The sequence below is a fragment of the Oryctolagus cuniculus genome, chromosome 20, assembly GCF_051225735.1.
Source record: "Oryctolagus cuniculus isolate XC-2025 breed Fujian yellow rabbit chromosome 20, ASM5122573v1, whole genome shotgun sequence".
Classification (NCBI taxonomy): domain Eukaryota; kingdom Metazoa; phylum Chordata; class Mammalia; order Lagomorpha; family Leporidae; genus Oryctolagus; species Oryctolagus cuniculus.
In genome coordinates this window covers 18171823-18188867 of record NC_142886.1, presented here as the reverse complement: position 1 = coordinate 18188867, position 17045 = coordinate 18171823, and the positions used below count along the sequence as shown (strand labels likewise).

Here is a 17045-nt window from a genome sequence, read left to right as displayed (position 1 = left end):
CAACAAATTTACTCCGTCCCCAATCCCAATACTGTTTCAAAATGCTGCCCCCTGTTTTGCTGTAACAGCTAAGATTCCACTTAGGATGCCCATGTCTTGGAGTGCCTAGGTTCAGGTCCCAGCTCAGCTCCCAATTCCACCTGTCTGCTGATGGGCACCCTGGGAAGCAAGAGGTGATAGCTCAAGTGGTTCAGTCCCTAACACCCACTTTGGAGACCTGACTGAATTCCAAGCTCCTGGTTTTGCCTGGCCCAGCTCCAGCTGTTGCAGACATTTGAGGAGTAGGTCAGCACTGGGAAGATCTTTCTGTTTCTGTCTTCGACTTTGTCTCTTTGCCTTTCAAATAAAATACCTAAATAAACCAATAATTTTTTTTAACTTAAAGCCTGTCCCAAATAAGAATAGAGATGCAAATTAAGAGGAATAAATTTTCACTGTAGCTTTTATGTGAGTCTTCTGTTTACTGTATTCAGCCCTGACCTCATACCAGGTTTATTTGACAAGCACTTGGTGGTAAGACTAGATACCAAACTTCTTCGTGAAAACCAATGTGGGTGGCTGCTCTACATTTTTCATCTTTTTATAAGAAAGTAGCTCTTTATGGTGGCATAAGACCTCATAGAGCTATGGGAGAAAGATTGCTGCCTGGCCCGGCGAGGCTTTCAACATTTAATTCCACTTCTGTGTTTCATAGACTTAAGAGTGATCAGAAGATTCAGTCAATCTGAAGACAGGAAAGAAAAGAAATTCATAAAGAAAATCAGCAGCAGCAGCTTCAAGTAAAAATAAAGCTCCATGTACAGAGCTCTGTGCCTACCATCATGCAAAATAAACAGACAGGATCCCTGCCTTGCAGAAGCCTCCACGCTGGAGCAGATGATGGCGGCACAGACACGTAAACAGACATTCACGATGCAGAACAGAGACGTGATGGCTGCCAGCGGAGCAGAAATCAATCAACTGTAGCTAAATATTTACAAAACGTGAGAGATTTATTGTGTGCAATGTATTTTGTATAATGCACATAACAGTCTCTAAAATTGGTGGGGGTTGAAGGAAGATATAATTCTTTTGTTTCTTGATCCTACTCTGTCTCTGACTTCTTATATAACTACAGGTCTTAATCTTACAGTAACTATTTTTGTCCTATAAAAATGGAACAAAAGCAACTTAAATAGCTTCCCAGGTGTTTACATTATAAGGGTGTAGGGCAAGCACTTAGCAGAACGATAAGATGCTGATTGGGACTCTCACACCCCACACATCCCACATTGTAGTGCCTGATTCAAATGCTGGCTCTACTCCCAATTCTAGCTTCTTGGTAATGCAGACTCCGGGAGGCAACAGGTGATGCCTCAAGAATTTGGGTACCTGCTGCCCACGGAAAAGACCCAGATTAAGTTCTGGGTTCCTGGATTCACCCTGGTTGTTGTGGGCTTTTGGGGAATGAACCACTGTCTGTCTGTCTCTGCCTGTCCGTCTTTCAAATAAATGAACAGTTTATCCTTTTAAGAAGAGGAGTATAGAATCATGAGAACACAATACAGTAAATTTTATTATGATTTTTGATTGAGTCAAGAAGAAATTCAATTTTTAAATCCCTCAGGAAAAAAATAGTCTCACATAACATACTCTATAATACCAAGTCAATCATTTGAGGGCATTAACTTTTGAAATGGTTGATATGAACTTCTGATTAGAGACAGAGAATCATAAGTGATACTGTCATTCCCTACCAAATGTCCCTGCTTCATTTCTGTCAAATTTCCTCCTGCCATCTTTATTTCTTTGATATTCCTTCTCTCAATTTCCTTTTCTCTTTTCTTTTTTTATTTTTTTTTTATTTTTTGACAGGCAGAGTGGATAGTGAGAGAAGAGAGACAGAGAGAAAGGTCTTCCTTTTGCCGTTGGTTCACCCTCCAATGGCCGCCATGGCCAGCGCACCGCGCTGATCCGATGGCAGGAGCCAGGTACTTATCCTGGTCTCCATGGGGTGCAGGGCCCAAGTACTTGGGCCATCCTCCACTGCACTCCCTGGCCACAGCAGAGAGCTGGCCTAGAAGAGGGGCAACCGGGACAGAATCCGGTGCCCCGACCTGGACTAGAACCCGGTGTGCTGGCGCCACTAGGCGGAGGATTAGCCTAGTGAGCCACGGTGCCGGCCTCAATTTCCTTTTCATCTTTTTCGTGTCCTTCTCTTACTATTGAATCCACAGATATAAGAGAATTGTGACAGTGCTTCAAGAAGTTTGTGGAAAAATGGATGAAAACATGGGTTTATTTTGGGGCAAAAAAGTGAAATCCACGCACGCTTCTCTCATAATATGCATGTCTATGAACTTTCTGAAATGCCCTTGTAGAAGGAGATCCCCAAATAGTGGAAAGGAGCAGGGACAGTTTCCTCTCTGGTTTTTTTTTTTTTTTTTCAGGAGATTAAACATATCATAATACAGAAAGATTCTGAACTAAGAGATCTAGAGTACCTGGGCTCCAGTCACACTAAACATCTTTCAGGCCTCACACGTGCTGTATTCTTTCACATCCCAGGGTTTTACACTGCTTGGATCATGCTTTCTCTCACTCATCTCCCTAACTTAAACAAGCAAGCAACTACACATCTCTCCCCAAACTCTGAATTTTGCTTCTGTACTTCTCCTTAGGTTCTTTCATAGCCTCCTGTACTTTTCCTCCTACAGTGGCAACTATCACACCCTATGTTATTCACCCATCTACTTATCCTGATCCACCCACCAAGACTGAAAGGATCATGTGGGCAGGAACTAGGACTTTATCACCTGGCTCCAGCACAACACCTGGCACATGGCAGGCATCACCTGAACAAAACACATAAAATATGTTCTAAACCTCTAGGGAAGCATTTCCCAGCAACGACTTCTGCAATAATGGAAATGCTCATATCCACGCAGGTTGATACGAGCCATTAGTCATGTATGGCCACTGGGCACCTGAAATGTAATCAGTGCAACTGAATTTTTTATTTTATTTAATTTTCACTTATTTAAATAGCCACATGTGGCTAGCGACTAATCTATTGGACAGTATAGCTCTAAAATCCCACTGAGAATATAAAATATTAATCATGATTTGGTTTACTTATATTATCCCATACATAGTGAAAGCACAGTTTAAGGAAATAACCCAAATTTCCTAAGTGAAGTTTCTCTGAACAGATTACATACTTCTTGAAGGCAGGAATTTTATCTTGTTCGTCATCATCGTACATATAGCAGGTATTTAAAACATTTTTAAAACATTTGACATCCAGTTACACTGAAGGGAGACACTGCCATTCAAATGTAAAGACTCTGGAGTCTGTTTTTCATTTCTTCCTGGTTTAAAAGCAACAGGCAGAAACCAAAAAACAGGCACCTAACATCAAAGCAAAGCAAGACAAAAAATATGTTATGTTTTCTAGACGCAATATTCTCTGTCCTCTCAAGTAGCTGTGAAAAGTCTTTCTTCTAGAAAAGGACCGGAGAAAGAAGGCTCTTACATATGTCCCACATCTCTACCTCTGCTCCATCTCTGCTCAAAACCCTAACCTCATCCTAATCCAACTTAATCTGCAAATTCTACACACTGTCCAGTTCACAGCCCTCCCTCATGCAGCATTCATGCTAACAAAACAGAAAAACGAGGACCTGTCTTGTCAACAGTCTGCTCTGATGGTTAACATCGCTTGGTTCTCTAGAGGTTTACCAAGTCTATTAAATAAAATCATTCTTAGCTACATGGAAGTTAATGTGTCTCAGTTTTCTGAACTACCAGCAATTTCTATGTGCTTCATTTTTGTCAACACAAAATTTTGAAAATTAGAAGTCTTCAAACATCTTTTACATAAAAGGCTCTTTCTTGATTTATCTAAACCTTGAGAGATATCTTTCGTAGGAAACAGAAGAAATCAGAGACAAGAAGAGTCAGATGCTGTCATGCTACTGAGTGACAGAAAAGATACACTTGGTGAAACCTCAAGCTACAACCCTGGAACAACTCCCCTATATAACCTTTGAAAGTATCTTCAAGTCCTAAGTATTTAGTGTGTGTGTGTGTGTATGAGTGTGCGTGTGTGTGAGTGTGTGTGTGTGTGAGTGTGAGTGTGTGTGTGAGACAGAGAGAGACCATAAGTACTAACAGTACTATCATCACTTACATTTCTGGATCCAAAACTGATATTCAAAACAGATCTGTGCTTCCAGAGCACAGCTATTGGTGCTCCGTCCAAAACAAGTGAGGCCTATCTGGTTGGTCTTTATGAAGACACCAGCTTATGTGTTATCCATGCCAAACATGCAACAAGTATGCCAAAAGACATCGGCTAGGATGCTGCATACACAGGGAATGTAAATAAGAATCCAGTAGGGAAGAATTTCATTCTCAAAAAAATAAAAAATTTCATCTTCTTAATAGGAGTTCTGAATATTAGATTTCCTCCCACCCTGGGATCAAAATGTACCTAAGTATATGATTGTGGGTGGAAAATAGGAGACACAAATCAGATATTGGCAGTTTCTACATTTTCATTTATTTGTAGATTTTAATAGAAATACAGAGATGTAAAACATCATGGCAAGTCAAAATGTTTCAGTTAACAAGTTTCACAGTCAACTTTATAACAGTCATAAATAAACCTGTTACATTTTTCTAGACAATGCCAGCATTTGAATTTTTAAAAAATAAGTACATTTCTTATCAATGGTATCTAAATAGTATTTGTATTTTTTTAAAAGATTAATTAATTTATTTGAAAGGCAGAGTTACAGAGAGGCAGAGGCAGAGTGAGAGAGAGAGGTCTTCCATCTGCTGGTTCACTCCCCAGATACCACAATGGCTGGAGCTGTGCTTCTTCCAGGTCTCCCGTGTGGGTGCAGGGACCCAAGGACTTGGGCCATCTTCTACTGCTTTCCCAGGCCACAGCAGAGAGCTGGATTGGAAATGGCGCAGGTGGGACTCGAACTGGCACCCTTATGGGATTACCTGCTATGCCACAGAACTGTCCCAGTATTTTTAATCATACTATAAAGTCTAGCCTTTCACAACACTTTTCTAAGTTGTCGTCTGTGTGAGTTGTTTCTTTAAGATTTACTTATTTATTTGTTGTTTATTTATTCATTTATTTAAAAATCAGAGTGATGGAGAGAGAGACAGAGGGAGAGAGGGGAAAATATTTCACCTGCTGGTTCACTCTCCAAGTAGCTGCAACTAAGACTGTAACCAGGGCTGGGCCGGGCCAAAGTCAGAAGCCAGGAACTCCATCTGGGACTCGCATTTGGGTGGCAGGAATCCAAGCACCTGCGTCATTTTCCATTGCCTTCCCAGGCACAATAGCAAGGAGCTGGATCAGAAGCAGAGCAGCCAATATTCAAACTGGCACTCGGATAAGGGCTGCCACCACAAGGGGCAGCTGAACACTCATGGCCGTGACCCCAAGGGCAGCTTTGTAACGGTATGCTGAGCTGGCTGCCTCCTCCCTCTTTGAATCTTTTCTTCTAGTCAGACTCCCAAATCCATGTATTTCTGAAGCCCTTACCTTCAATCTGCTCTTGCTGATTCTCTCCCTCCTTGTGGTCCTTAGGTGCCCCTACACATTCCTCTCAAGCACTTAGTGCTTCTTAATGCCCCAGATCAGCTCCTCCGAATTTTCTTCCTTCTGTTGAGGGCACCACCACTGCCCTAGTTATCCAGATGCAAATCTTGCTCCGACTCTTTCCTTTCCCTCACTTTCCCCACATAGCCAATGCTCTCTTGTGCTGACCCTGTCTACCAAATTCTTCTCCCTTCTTCTCCATTTCTTATGTCATGTCTCATTTGGGCTCTGCGTGGGAGGGCGCAGGCAATAGCCCTTTAATTTCAATCTTGGGTCTGTTCTGTTCCCCTCTGCATTGCATCCTTCCCATTAATCATCCTCAAGCACAGCTCCACGAATTCCCTACTACTGCCCAGAGGGGAAAGTTTAAAATCTTCACTCACTTTTAGACCCTCCATGACCTGGCTCCAAGCTTCACCTGCCATTTTATCTCCCACCACTCTTCCATAAAGTCTATCTTTCTGGGCAGGCATTTGGCACAGCAGTAGAGACATCACTTGGGATGGTGAATCCCATACCACAGTGCCTGGTTTGAGTCCAAGTTCCACCGCCAATACCAGCTTCTTGCTCGTGCGCACCCTGGGAAGCAGAAAGTGATGGCTCAAGTACTTGGGGGACCTGGACAGAGTTCTGGGCTCCTGGCTCCAGCTTGACCCAGTCCTAGTTGTTGCTGGTATTTCAGAGGTAAACCAGTAGACGGAAGACTTATTTTCTTTCTATCTCTCCCTCTCTTTCTCTTTCATCCTCTCTCCCTCTCCTTTTGAAATAAAGTAAAAATACGTAAATTTTAATAATTTTTCATGGTACCATAAACTTAAAAAACAATCTAGAATTCTCTCTGACTCAGCTATCCCCTTTTCTCAAATAAATCCCACATCTCCACCTCTACTCCATCTTTGTTCATGCTATTTCTTGGCCAAAAATGAAACTCTTACTCCAATCCCATTCATCTCTCCACACTATATATATAGCCATAACCAGTTCACATGCTTCTCCTTCATGAAACATTCATGTTTATGAAACAAAGATTGGGTCCTGCCTTGTCCATACCATCTTCTCAGGTGACTCATTCAGCTTTGTTCTACAGAGATGTGAATATGTCTGTTCTCTTCTCTACTAGATAGTAAGTTCTCTGAAGACAGAAGCAGTGTCCTCCTCATCTTGCTCTTTCTGCTATGCTTAGCACAGTGTTCAGCACTACACAGGACTGGATTAATAGTTTCACAAAACAGCTGGTGGGAATCCAGGCATTCAGATAAAGATGGCAAAGAACATATGATTCAGAAAGAGTAAGTGTTGAAACGTTTTTCTTTTGCTTTTAGAATCCTCAGGGAGCTCTAAAATTGCACTATGCCAACATTCTCTTACATGCAGTACTTCTGGCAATATCAGATATCCTCAGAGTTCCAACTATTTCCACTTCTTAAAGAGCTTTTCCCCTTGCTCTTTCTCCACCTCCCACTCTTTCTTCTCCTTCCAGTCAGTTTTCGAAGGACATCCTTATTTTACCTTGCTAAGTTTAATATAAGGTTGTAATGTTGTTCCCCCGCCACCACCCTTGAAAACAGGAGCTATAATCTGCTCTTCCTCAAAAGATGTTTTTTGCAAAAGGCCAAACTTCAAGATGTCATTTAGGAACAAATCTGTCCACAGATTGCACATCTTATTGAAGGGATGTGTTACTCCTCTTTAGAAGCACCTAGCTCTGCTTAAATACATTGTCAGAATGTATGAGAAGTTTAGCATCACTTCTCTGCATCTATCTGTCCATTTGTTGATACTGCAGGAACATGTCACTGACTTGTCTGTGCACAGATTTTATTACTGCTTGATATCTCACATTGCTACATATTTTGCTAAGGACAATGATACTCTAAAATAGATTACTACATTTCAAAAGTTTGGACAACTGTCTTTAACTTTCAGTTATCATTTTCTCGATAAAGAAGCCAGAAAGGATGTTCTACATATGGTTTGAGCAACATTTGGCTACCTAGCATGACTCCTGAATCTTTTATGGTAATATTAGTGCTGCATAAGCAACAAAAATTAAAAGAATCTGGAATTGGAGTGAAAACAGTGATTAGACTTCATTCTAGTCTTCTTTTGTCCTAGTGAATAACTTTTTTCAATACTGTGGGATATATTAATTTAACTATTCTAATAGCATTTGGAAATATCTATTACTTTTTCAACATTTCTAAGTCACTTGGGGTTATTTGCTCAAAAGAATATGAGGTACAGAAATGTTTCCATATGCTAGAAAAGATTCCACTAGTTTAATAAGACAAAAAATGCTTGATTTTGCAAATAAACACCAAGCTATAGAGGGTGCCCTTATAACAATGAAGCTCCTTCAGGACTAACTATAAACTACTTTGCACATGCATGAGAACACATCACAAAACAACAGAATCATATAACGTTAATTTTGACTTATATGAATTATAAAAAACATGCTAGACTGGTTAAAATATTTAATATTCTAAACTCAGTACACTTAAGCTTTCTCCTGGTAAAATAGTAAATTTTTTGCCTATTCTTCCATGACTCAGGATCAAATGATTGAGAGTAGACAGGTTCCAAGTCTCCAATTTCAGAACTTTTAACCATGTTGTTACTCCTCTCAGTCTAAGCCTTTTAGACCAGGAGGACAATAAACTTTAGGAAAACTGGATACTACATTAAAGGCTAAGAAATGTAGTTGCCTTATTTTGGTTGATAAACCATTTAATGTTTCAACTTCTGTCCTGAAAAAAAATCATAATAATTTCACTTGACATAACAAAGTACTGCAGAGAAAAAGAAAAATGCTAAAAGCCCTTTGACTACCAGACAATATGGTTATCACGACACTCACCCAAATTCAGATCAAATGGGTGACAATATATTTCATTAGATACTAAACCGGAGACTACCAATTGCATGTACTCTAAGTAAATTTGCTACCAAAACAAATATACTGTGATAGTACTGCTGAGTAGCATATACAAGGTACTTCAAAAAGTTCATGGAAAAATGGAATTGCAAGATAAGTATGTTTCAGTGCAAAATATTTTGAAATTCACAGTTTTTCATATGCATTTTTCATGAACTTTTTGAAGACTCCTCATATTTATGAACAGACTACACTTCCTACTGCAAGAAATCACTTTTTTTTTTTTTTTTTTGACAGGCAGAGTGGACAGTGAGAGAGAGACAGAGAGAAAGGTCTTCCTTTTCCGTTGGTTCACCCCCCAATGGCCACTGTGGCGGCACACTGCACTGATCTGAAGCCAGGAGCCAGGTGCTTCTCCCGGTCTCCCATGGGGTGCAGGGCCCAAGCACTTGGACCATCCTCCACTGCACTCCCGGGCCACAGCAGAGAGCTGGCCTGGAAGAGGGGCAATCGGGACAGAATCTGGCGCCCCGACCGGGACTAGAACCCGGTGTGCCGGCGCCGCAGGCAGAGGATTAGCCTATTGAGCTGCGGTGCTGGCCATCATTAGTTTTTACTATATTCCAAAGATGTTTAAAGTGCATTGTATATTCTAGAATATAGGAAGATGGTGTTTCTATGACCAGAGAAGTCAAAATGTCCCCTAATCTGAACTGAATCTCAGATGGCCTCATAAGAGCCCCCTTTTGAAACAGGGATATACACACACATATTTCTGCAGAACATAGCAAATTACACTGAAGATAGAGAAGAAAACATGGACGGATGAAGGCAAATATTTAATGGAACATCTTCCATGGGCCAGACACTAAATGGAGCTAACGATACAAGGTACACAAAACAGAAACAGTCCCTGTGCTCATGAGGCTTACAACTGATTCTATGTCATTACTGTATTTTTCTCCCAGAAGAGTTATTTATATTGTAATCAATTCATGAATGAAAGCTGAACATGCTTGCATAAACCTATCTCCCAACCTCTGAAATAATCTGCTCCGCTAAGCAAGGGTCTAATCAACTTGATCTTCCCTTTTGTCTGTGTCTTTAGGTCATTTATTACTGATACATAACACTTGCCGGCACCGCGGCTCAATAGGCTAATCCTCCACCTAGCAGCGCTGGCACACCGGGTTCTAGTCCTGGTCGGGGCACCGGATTCTGTCCCAGTTGCCCCTCTTCCAGGCCAGCTCTCTGCTGTGGCCAGGGAGTGCAGTGGAGGATGGCCCAAGTGTTTGGGCCCTGCACCCGCATGGGAGACCAGGAGAAGCACCTGGCTCCTGCCTTCAGATCGGATCAGTGCCGTGCGCCGGCCGCAGCATGCCAGCAATGGTGGCCATTGGAGGGTGAACCAACAGCAAAAGGAAGACCTTTCTCTTGTCTCTCTCTCTCTCTCACTATCCACTCTGCCTGTCAAAAAATAAATAAATAAATAACACTGTACATTCAGTCATGAGGCCAGATAACATGGATGTTGTGAATGATGATAAGTTAATATCATTAAGTACTTGTGACGTTCTCGACATGCAAGAAACAGTTTGCTATTTTTTGTAGTCCTCACCATAATCCTATTTGGCAAGTATTAATACTATGTGTGACAGGGCTAGTATTAAAAGATCTACTGTTTCATAACAACAACAACAACAAAAAACCACAACCTAGGTCAAAATAAGGGACTTAAATACAACAAATTGAGATATCAAATTTTACTTCTTCCTTCTTCTATCTGGAACCATTTTTAATAGCTTAATCAGAACTATATAGCTGCAAGCTTAAGTTATAACCATCCTACTCTTCAGCAAAGAATATGCAAAACTGAGATATGGCAGGTGACAAGGGACGACAGAGGATGTCTACTCCCCAAGCTGCCAACCTACGTCCAGGTGGGAAAAGGCACCATATCAATTTGTATTATTAATACAAAATACTCATACCAAAGACTTCTTTGTAATCTTTTTAAAATTATTAGATTTAAGATTTATAAATTGATTTTTATTTTATGTTTATTTTATGTTTATTTCATTGAGAAAATATAATAACTTTTCTCTTTTCCTACTCCTTTCTATTTTATTTTCTAAAAATAATAATTCCTATAACTAAAAGGTTGAATTAGAAAGAAGCATTTTCAAATTTCCCAAAGGGTATCCTTAAACTCAAAACTATATACTACTCAGAGTTGAGAGTTCCAAAGCTCTATTGTTAAACATAGACTTTCAAATCCCAAATTCACTCAGAATTCCAATACTATAGTTCTTGAAAGGAGCCAAAACAATTCCTCCTTCTCCAAGATGCCTGTTAGGGAACAGAATTCTCTAACCATGGTCTTGAACTATACAAAATCTTGAAGATCTCTTTGGATAAAATCCTAATTACAACAATTCTTAACATCTTAAGGGTCATGACACGCATCAAGAACCTTATAAAAGTTATGGACTTCCTTCCCAAAAAAATACTACTAAGCATATGCTATGGTTTTTGCAAATCCTCTAGAGGTACCTGTGCTGAAAGCTTGGTCTCCCTGTAGTAGAGCTGGGAGAAGCTGGAACCTTTCGAGGTGGGGCCTACTGGTAGGTAATTAGGTCACTGAAGGCATCACCCTTGGAAGATGTTCAAGTGAGGCTTACAGAACCCCAGTTAATTCCCACAAGAGTGGGTTGTTACAAAGAGTGAGCTTGGCCCCTGATTTTCCCTGGCTTCCTGTATTGCCATGGGACCTTTTCCACAGACATTCACGCCAGTGGGGGAGGGTAATGGGGCCCCCCAATCTTAGAATTTCAACTTCCAAATCCCTGAGTTAAATAAACTCCTTTACAAACTACTCAGCGTCAGGTATTTTGTTATGCTGACTGAAGATGGATTAATACAGCATATACATACATGAATTTCACAAAATGTTAGGAGCTCCATGGACTTACTGTAGCCCAGTCAAGGACTTCAATTTCAAACTCTGCTCTGTGTTTCCTCATCACATACCCTTCAATAGCATACAACTTGATAAGAAAATCTAAGCTTTTAAAGAAAAATCAACTGAAGAAAAAATGTTAAATGTCCCAAGTTAAAAAGGGCACATGGCAATTAGGGGTATCAACAAATGGCACTAGGGAAGCCATCTAGAAATCACCAAGTCTTAGACTGTGCAAAAATTATATTAACTTCTTAGACTCCCACTATGAACACTTTGCTTTAGATATTTTAATACCTCTTCATCAGTGGAAAATTTTGACATTCTAGCATAGCCAGATTTTCCTTACTCTATCTGATTCTTATCTAGAAGACAGTTTAGTTTACATTGTTTTTAAATGTTGATTTATGATTTAACTGTCAGTGTTGCAGGGAGAAGGGAGGACTGCCTCTCCTTTGGCTACAATGAGTACATCTGATTAAATGTTTTAATGCAGGAATATAGCTAGGTATCATTCTTTCTGTAGTGAAAAGTCTCCCTGGTCTATCCAACAATGAAAATCATCTGTGTATCTTTTTTGTCCCACTCCCAAACCGGTAGATTGCAAAAAAAAACTCTGTCAATTTATCTCTCAATTATAAAAGTCCATGTAGGCGGCCGGCACCGTGGCTCAATAGGCTAATCCTCCGCCTTGCAGCGCCGGCACACCGGGTTCTAGTCCCGGTCGGGGCACCGGATTCTGTCCCAGTTGCCCCTCTTTCAGGCCAGCTCTCTGCTGTGGCCAGGGAGTGCAGTGGAGGATGGCCCAAGTCCTTGGGCCCTGTACCCCATGGGAGACCAAGAGAAGCACTTGGCTCCTGGCTTCAGATCAGCACGGTGCGCCGGCCACTGGAGGGTGACCCAACGGAAAAGGAAGACCTTTCTCTCTGTCTCTCACTGTCCACTCTGCCTGTCAAAAAAAAAAAAAAAAAAAGTCCATGTAGGCGGGGCCCAGGCAACTTTAAGTCACTATAGTTTGCCTGGTGCTTGGCAAGCCTGGAACATGGTAGGTGCTCAAAAAAATATAATTTTAATACATTGATGAAACTCTTGCAGCAACTACCAGTCAAGTACATAAATACTACTAAGTACATAAGGCTGGAAAGTTACTAAATATCCGATAGCTTATTTACTGATAAAATGAATGCAATTTTTGTAGAGTTCTTAGCAAGAGTAAACAAGACCAAGTGCATGAAGCAAGGTACAGTAGTATCAGAAATACTCCAAGAAGACAGACCCTGTGGAACAGCAAATTAATCTGCTCTTGGGATATCCACATCCCATATTGGAGTATGGGTTTGAGTTCCAACTACACTTCCAATGCAGCTTCCCGCTAATGTGCACCCTGGAAGGCAGCAGATGATGGCTCAAGTATATGAGTTTCTGCTACTCACAAGGGAAACTCAGATGGAGTTCCTGGCTCCTGGTTTCCAGTCTGGCCCCACCGTGGCTACTTTCAGTCACTTGAGGAATGAACCAGCAGATGGAAGATCTCTCTCTCTCTCTCTCTCTCTCTGTCACTCTACCTTTCAAATAAATAAAAACAAACTTTATAAAAAAAGAAAATACTATTAAAGAAGACTTCAAAAAGTTTATGAAATTGGATATTTTGAAAAAATTAGGGGCCAGTGCTGTGACGTAGCGGGTGGGGTCACCGCCTGCAGTACTGGCATCCAATATGGGCAACAGTTCGAGTCCCAGCTGCTCCACTTTCAATCCAGCTCTCTGCTATGGCCTGGGAAAGCAGTGGAAGATGGCCCAAGTCCTTGGGCCCCTGCACCTGCAAGGGAGACCCAGAAGAAACTCCTGGCTCCTGGCTTTGGATCAGCGTAGCTCTGGCCATTTTGAGCAGTTTGGGAGTGAGCCAGTGGATGGAAGACGTTTCTCTCTCTCTGCCTCTCCTTCTCTTTCTGTGTAACTCTTTCAGATAAATAAAAAAAACTTTAAAAAAAAATTATGCATGGATTTCAAAATTTTTATACTAAAACTTCATTTTTAACTCCATTTTCCATGAACTTTTTGAAATATCCACATGATATCCTTTAATATTGGCTTGTTAAATTAATATTTTAATACAAACAGATAAGTTTTAAAATACGACAATAGGAATTGATGTGATTCAAATTAACTTTACAACCACATTTTTAGAAACTAACAACAAAAGATTGAAAGAGTAGAAATATTAAAATTACAAACACAAAGAGGGGAAAAAACACTCAGAAATAAGGCAATGTTTTCAAAGAAAATAACTTCCTTATACATTTGTGGCTTAAAACACATCTAATACTTTCCAAGCACAAACCTAGCAAGTAGGATATTTATTTTTGCTGAAATTTTCCTCCAGTTCTGTCAAAAAAGTTCTTATTTCTTAGAGGCACACACTCTAAGATGAAACTGTTTTAATGGTGAGAAAAAAAGACTCATTAAAATGTGCTTTAGTTGTCTTTTTCCAGTTAGTACTGGTTTCTATAAAAACTAAGTCTAAGGCGCCATCTAGTGTGTCTGTTGTTCCTATCGCTTGTTGGTTTTAACCCGGAGTGCGGCAGAAATAAGAAATGTAGCAAATTTTAAATCTCTCACTTTAAAGTCCTATTTCAACAAAATGAAGAAAGTGTTCATTTTTTCCCATTAGACATGTTTAAATTTTTATTTATTTATTTTTTAAGAGGCAGAGTTTCCATTCCACTAGTTCACTCCCCTCAATGCCCACAATGGCTGGGGCCAGGTTTGTTAGAAGTTGGGAGCTGAGAACTCAACCCAGATTGCCAACATGACCAGCAATAACCCAACTACGTATGTCATTACCTGTTGCTTCCTAGAGTCCTCATTACCTGGAAGCTGGAATTGGGAGCTGGAGATGGACCCTGAACCCAGGCACTCTGATATGAGATGCAGACGTCTTACCCGCTAGGCCAAATGCCCATTCATCATTATATGTTTTTATACAATATAGTTGGTTGTAAATACCTATACACACACATACTCACACAAACAAATTATATATATTCACTCCATGTGTATCTAAGCAGCCATTTGCCTGTTTTCTTCTCCCTTTCTTCTAAAATAGGCCTGAATTCATCATAAAGTAGCACCATAGGGAACAAAATGTCTACCTCTATCATTAGAGGGGCATTAATAATAATAGTAAACTTTTATTGGAGCCTTTTACTGATTGCCACCAAACTTTTATTGATTGCCAAATGGTGTTCCAAGTGGTTTTCTCTTTTCAATGTTTATTTATTTATTTCCATCTACTTGAAAAGAAAAGAGACAGAGACAGAGAGATCTTCCATCTGTTGATTCACTCCCCAAATGCCTGCAAGAGCTAAGGCTGGACCAGGCCAGAGCCAGGGAGGGGCCAAAACTCAATTCTGGTCTCCTTTGTGAGTGGCAGCTTCCCAAGCAGTTGAGCTCTCATCTGCTCCCTTCCAAGATGCCTTAGCAGAAAGCTGGATCAGAGTGCAGTAGCTGGGACTTAAACTGGCCTTCTGATACAGGATTCAGGCGTCCCAAGCAGAAGCTTAACCTTCTGCAGCACTAAGATGTCGTCGAGTGCTTTTCCATTCAATGTCTCACTTAATCTTCACAAAAACTTCTGAGGAAGGTGCTTTGGTATCATCTCCACTTTACAGATAAGAGGGATCATTAAGTTCTTTGTGCAGGTCAACACAGCCAGTTAGCAACCAAACATTCTGGCTCTAGAAACCATTTCTTAACCATGACACCAAGCTTCCTTACTATCATTAGGTTCAAAATCATTAATCACATGTCTGCCATCAGAGCTGCATAAGACAATCCCAACAGCATACTTTATTTCAATATATGCTAACATTATTCTATCTTTTAGGCTTTTTGTTGCATCTGTTTTCAGAAAGTATTGGTTTATGCAGACAAAAACTTATTAAAAAATACCTGGGCTCTCTTCTGGAGATTCTGATTCTCTGTGTCTGAACTGGAATCCAGAGTCTGTTTTTAAACAAGTGCTGCCCTGCCGCCCAGACGACTCAGAGGCAGCCTAAGGCCTTGTCGCAGAACCAGGGAGCTGTATTTGACTGACACGTGCCCACTCTGTGAGAAAAAGGAATTTCTCTGCTTTTAGATAGAAGTTGTTTCTTGTGTTGAAACACAGAAAACCATGAAGTCAGAAGTCTGCCATAAACTTAAAAGCTACGGGAATTTGTACCTTTACAATGACTTTCAAAAAAGGATTGGTGGCCGGCGCCGCGGCTCACTAGGCTAATCCTCCGCCTTGCGGCGCCAGCACACCGGGTTCTAGTCCCAGTTGGGGCACCGGATTCTGTCCCGGTTGCCCCTCTTCCAGGCCAGCTCTCTGCTGTGGCCAGGGAGTGCAGTGGAGGATGGCCCAAGTACTTGGGCCCTGCACCCCATGGGAGACCAGGAGAAGTACCTGGCTCCTGCCATAGGATCAGTGCGGTGCACCGGCCGCAGCACACCGGCCACGGCAGCCATTGGAGGGTGAACCAACAGCAAAGGAAGACCTTTCTCTCTGTCTCTCTCTCTCACTGTCCACTCTGCCTGTCAAAAAAAAAAAAAAAAAAAAAGGATTGATAAGTGCAAAATTTTACTTTTCATTTAATAATCTCAGAAGAGCAAGAAAGAAATGAACTAAGTCACCCTTCTTGCTTTTGTATACAAACTATTTTCCGACCAGACAACTTATTCTTGGTACTACTGGTTTTCAAAACTTACCCCAGGGATTCTCATGAGGATAGGGGTAGAAGGCAAGGAAGCAGTACATTCCCATCCTTCTGCTCTTAATCAGAATAAAGGTTCCATACATAGAGATTGAAAACCATTGACTTACTCCACTCACACTGGTGCAACTGACTGCTGTTTATTTGTTTCACACGGATACAGCCCCATGCAAATAAAACCAACCATCTTCAGGGAAGGGACTGCAATTCACTGTTATTTTGAAATAAATGAATGCATGGATGAATAATTAATGGATGGATGGTTGGATGGCCAGCCATGGAGAACCGTCCACACCTCCCGTGACAGTGCCTATCTGGTTTTTAACCCACAGGGCCTTTTTCATCACATAAAATGTAGCCACAAAATATTAAGGGAATCACCAATTACTTCATACCTAAGAATATACTTGGGGGAAAGTGAAAAGAAATTTAAAAAGAGAGGATCATTTATAAACATGTCATGTCTATAATGTAATGAATTGGGTGTTTCAGTAAGCCTCTATAATTTACATACCTAAATGGCTGATGTTTGTGAAATATATCAACCAAGAACTCAATCTAACACTACTATTACACAAATATGTTTCACATTTTCTCATTGGCAATTTTCTTCAGAATCAGCTTTGAAATAAAAAAAGAAAAATTAGTTTTATTACTTTATATTTTATTGATATTTAAAATCTGTTATTTCACTTACTCACCCATTTTGTTCATCACACTTGGCTCGAAATGACAGTTGGCTCTTTCAAAAATCAAAAATAGCCTACAAAATGAGGATCTGCTACCACAGAAAATAGTCAAAAAAATAGAATAGGAACTGGTCCCCCCTGAAAAGATGCATACATAAAA

At 40.6% G+C, this 17045-nt stretch overlaps 1 protein-coding gene across 34 annotated transcripts in view; it reads right to left on the bottom strand.

The window, feature by feature from the left end:
- The window catches only part of RAD51B (RAD51 paralog B), a 657779-nt gene that overhangs the window by 531303 nt on the left and 109431 nt on the right, over nucleotides 1-17045 (bottom strand). The gene's annotated exons all lie outside the window — the stretch shown is intronic.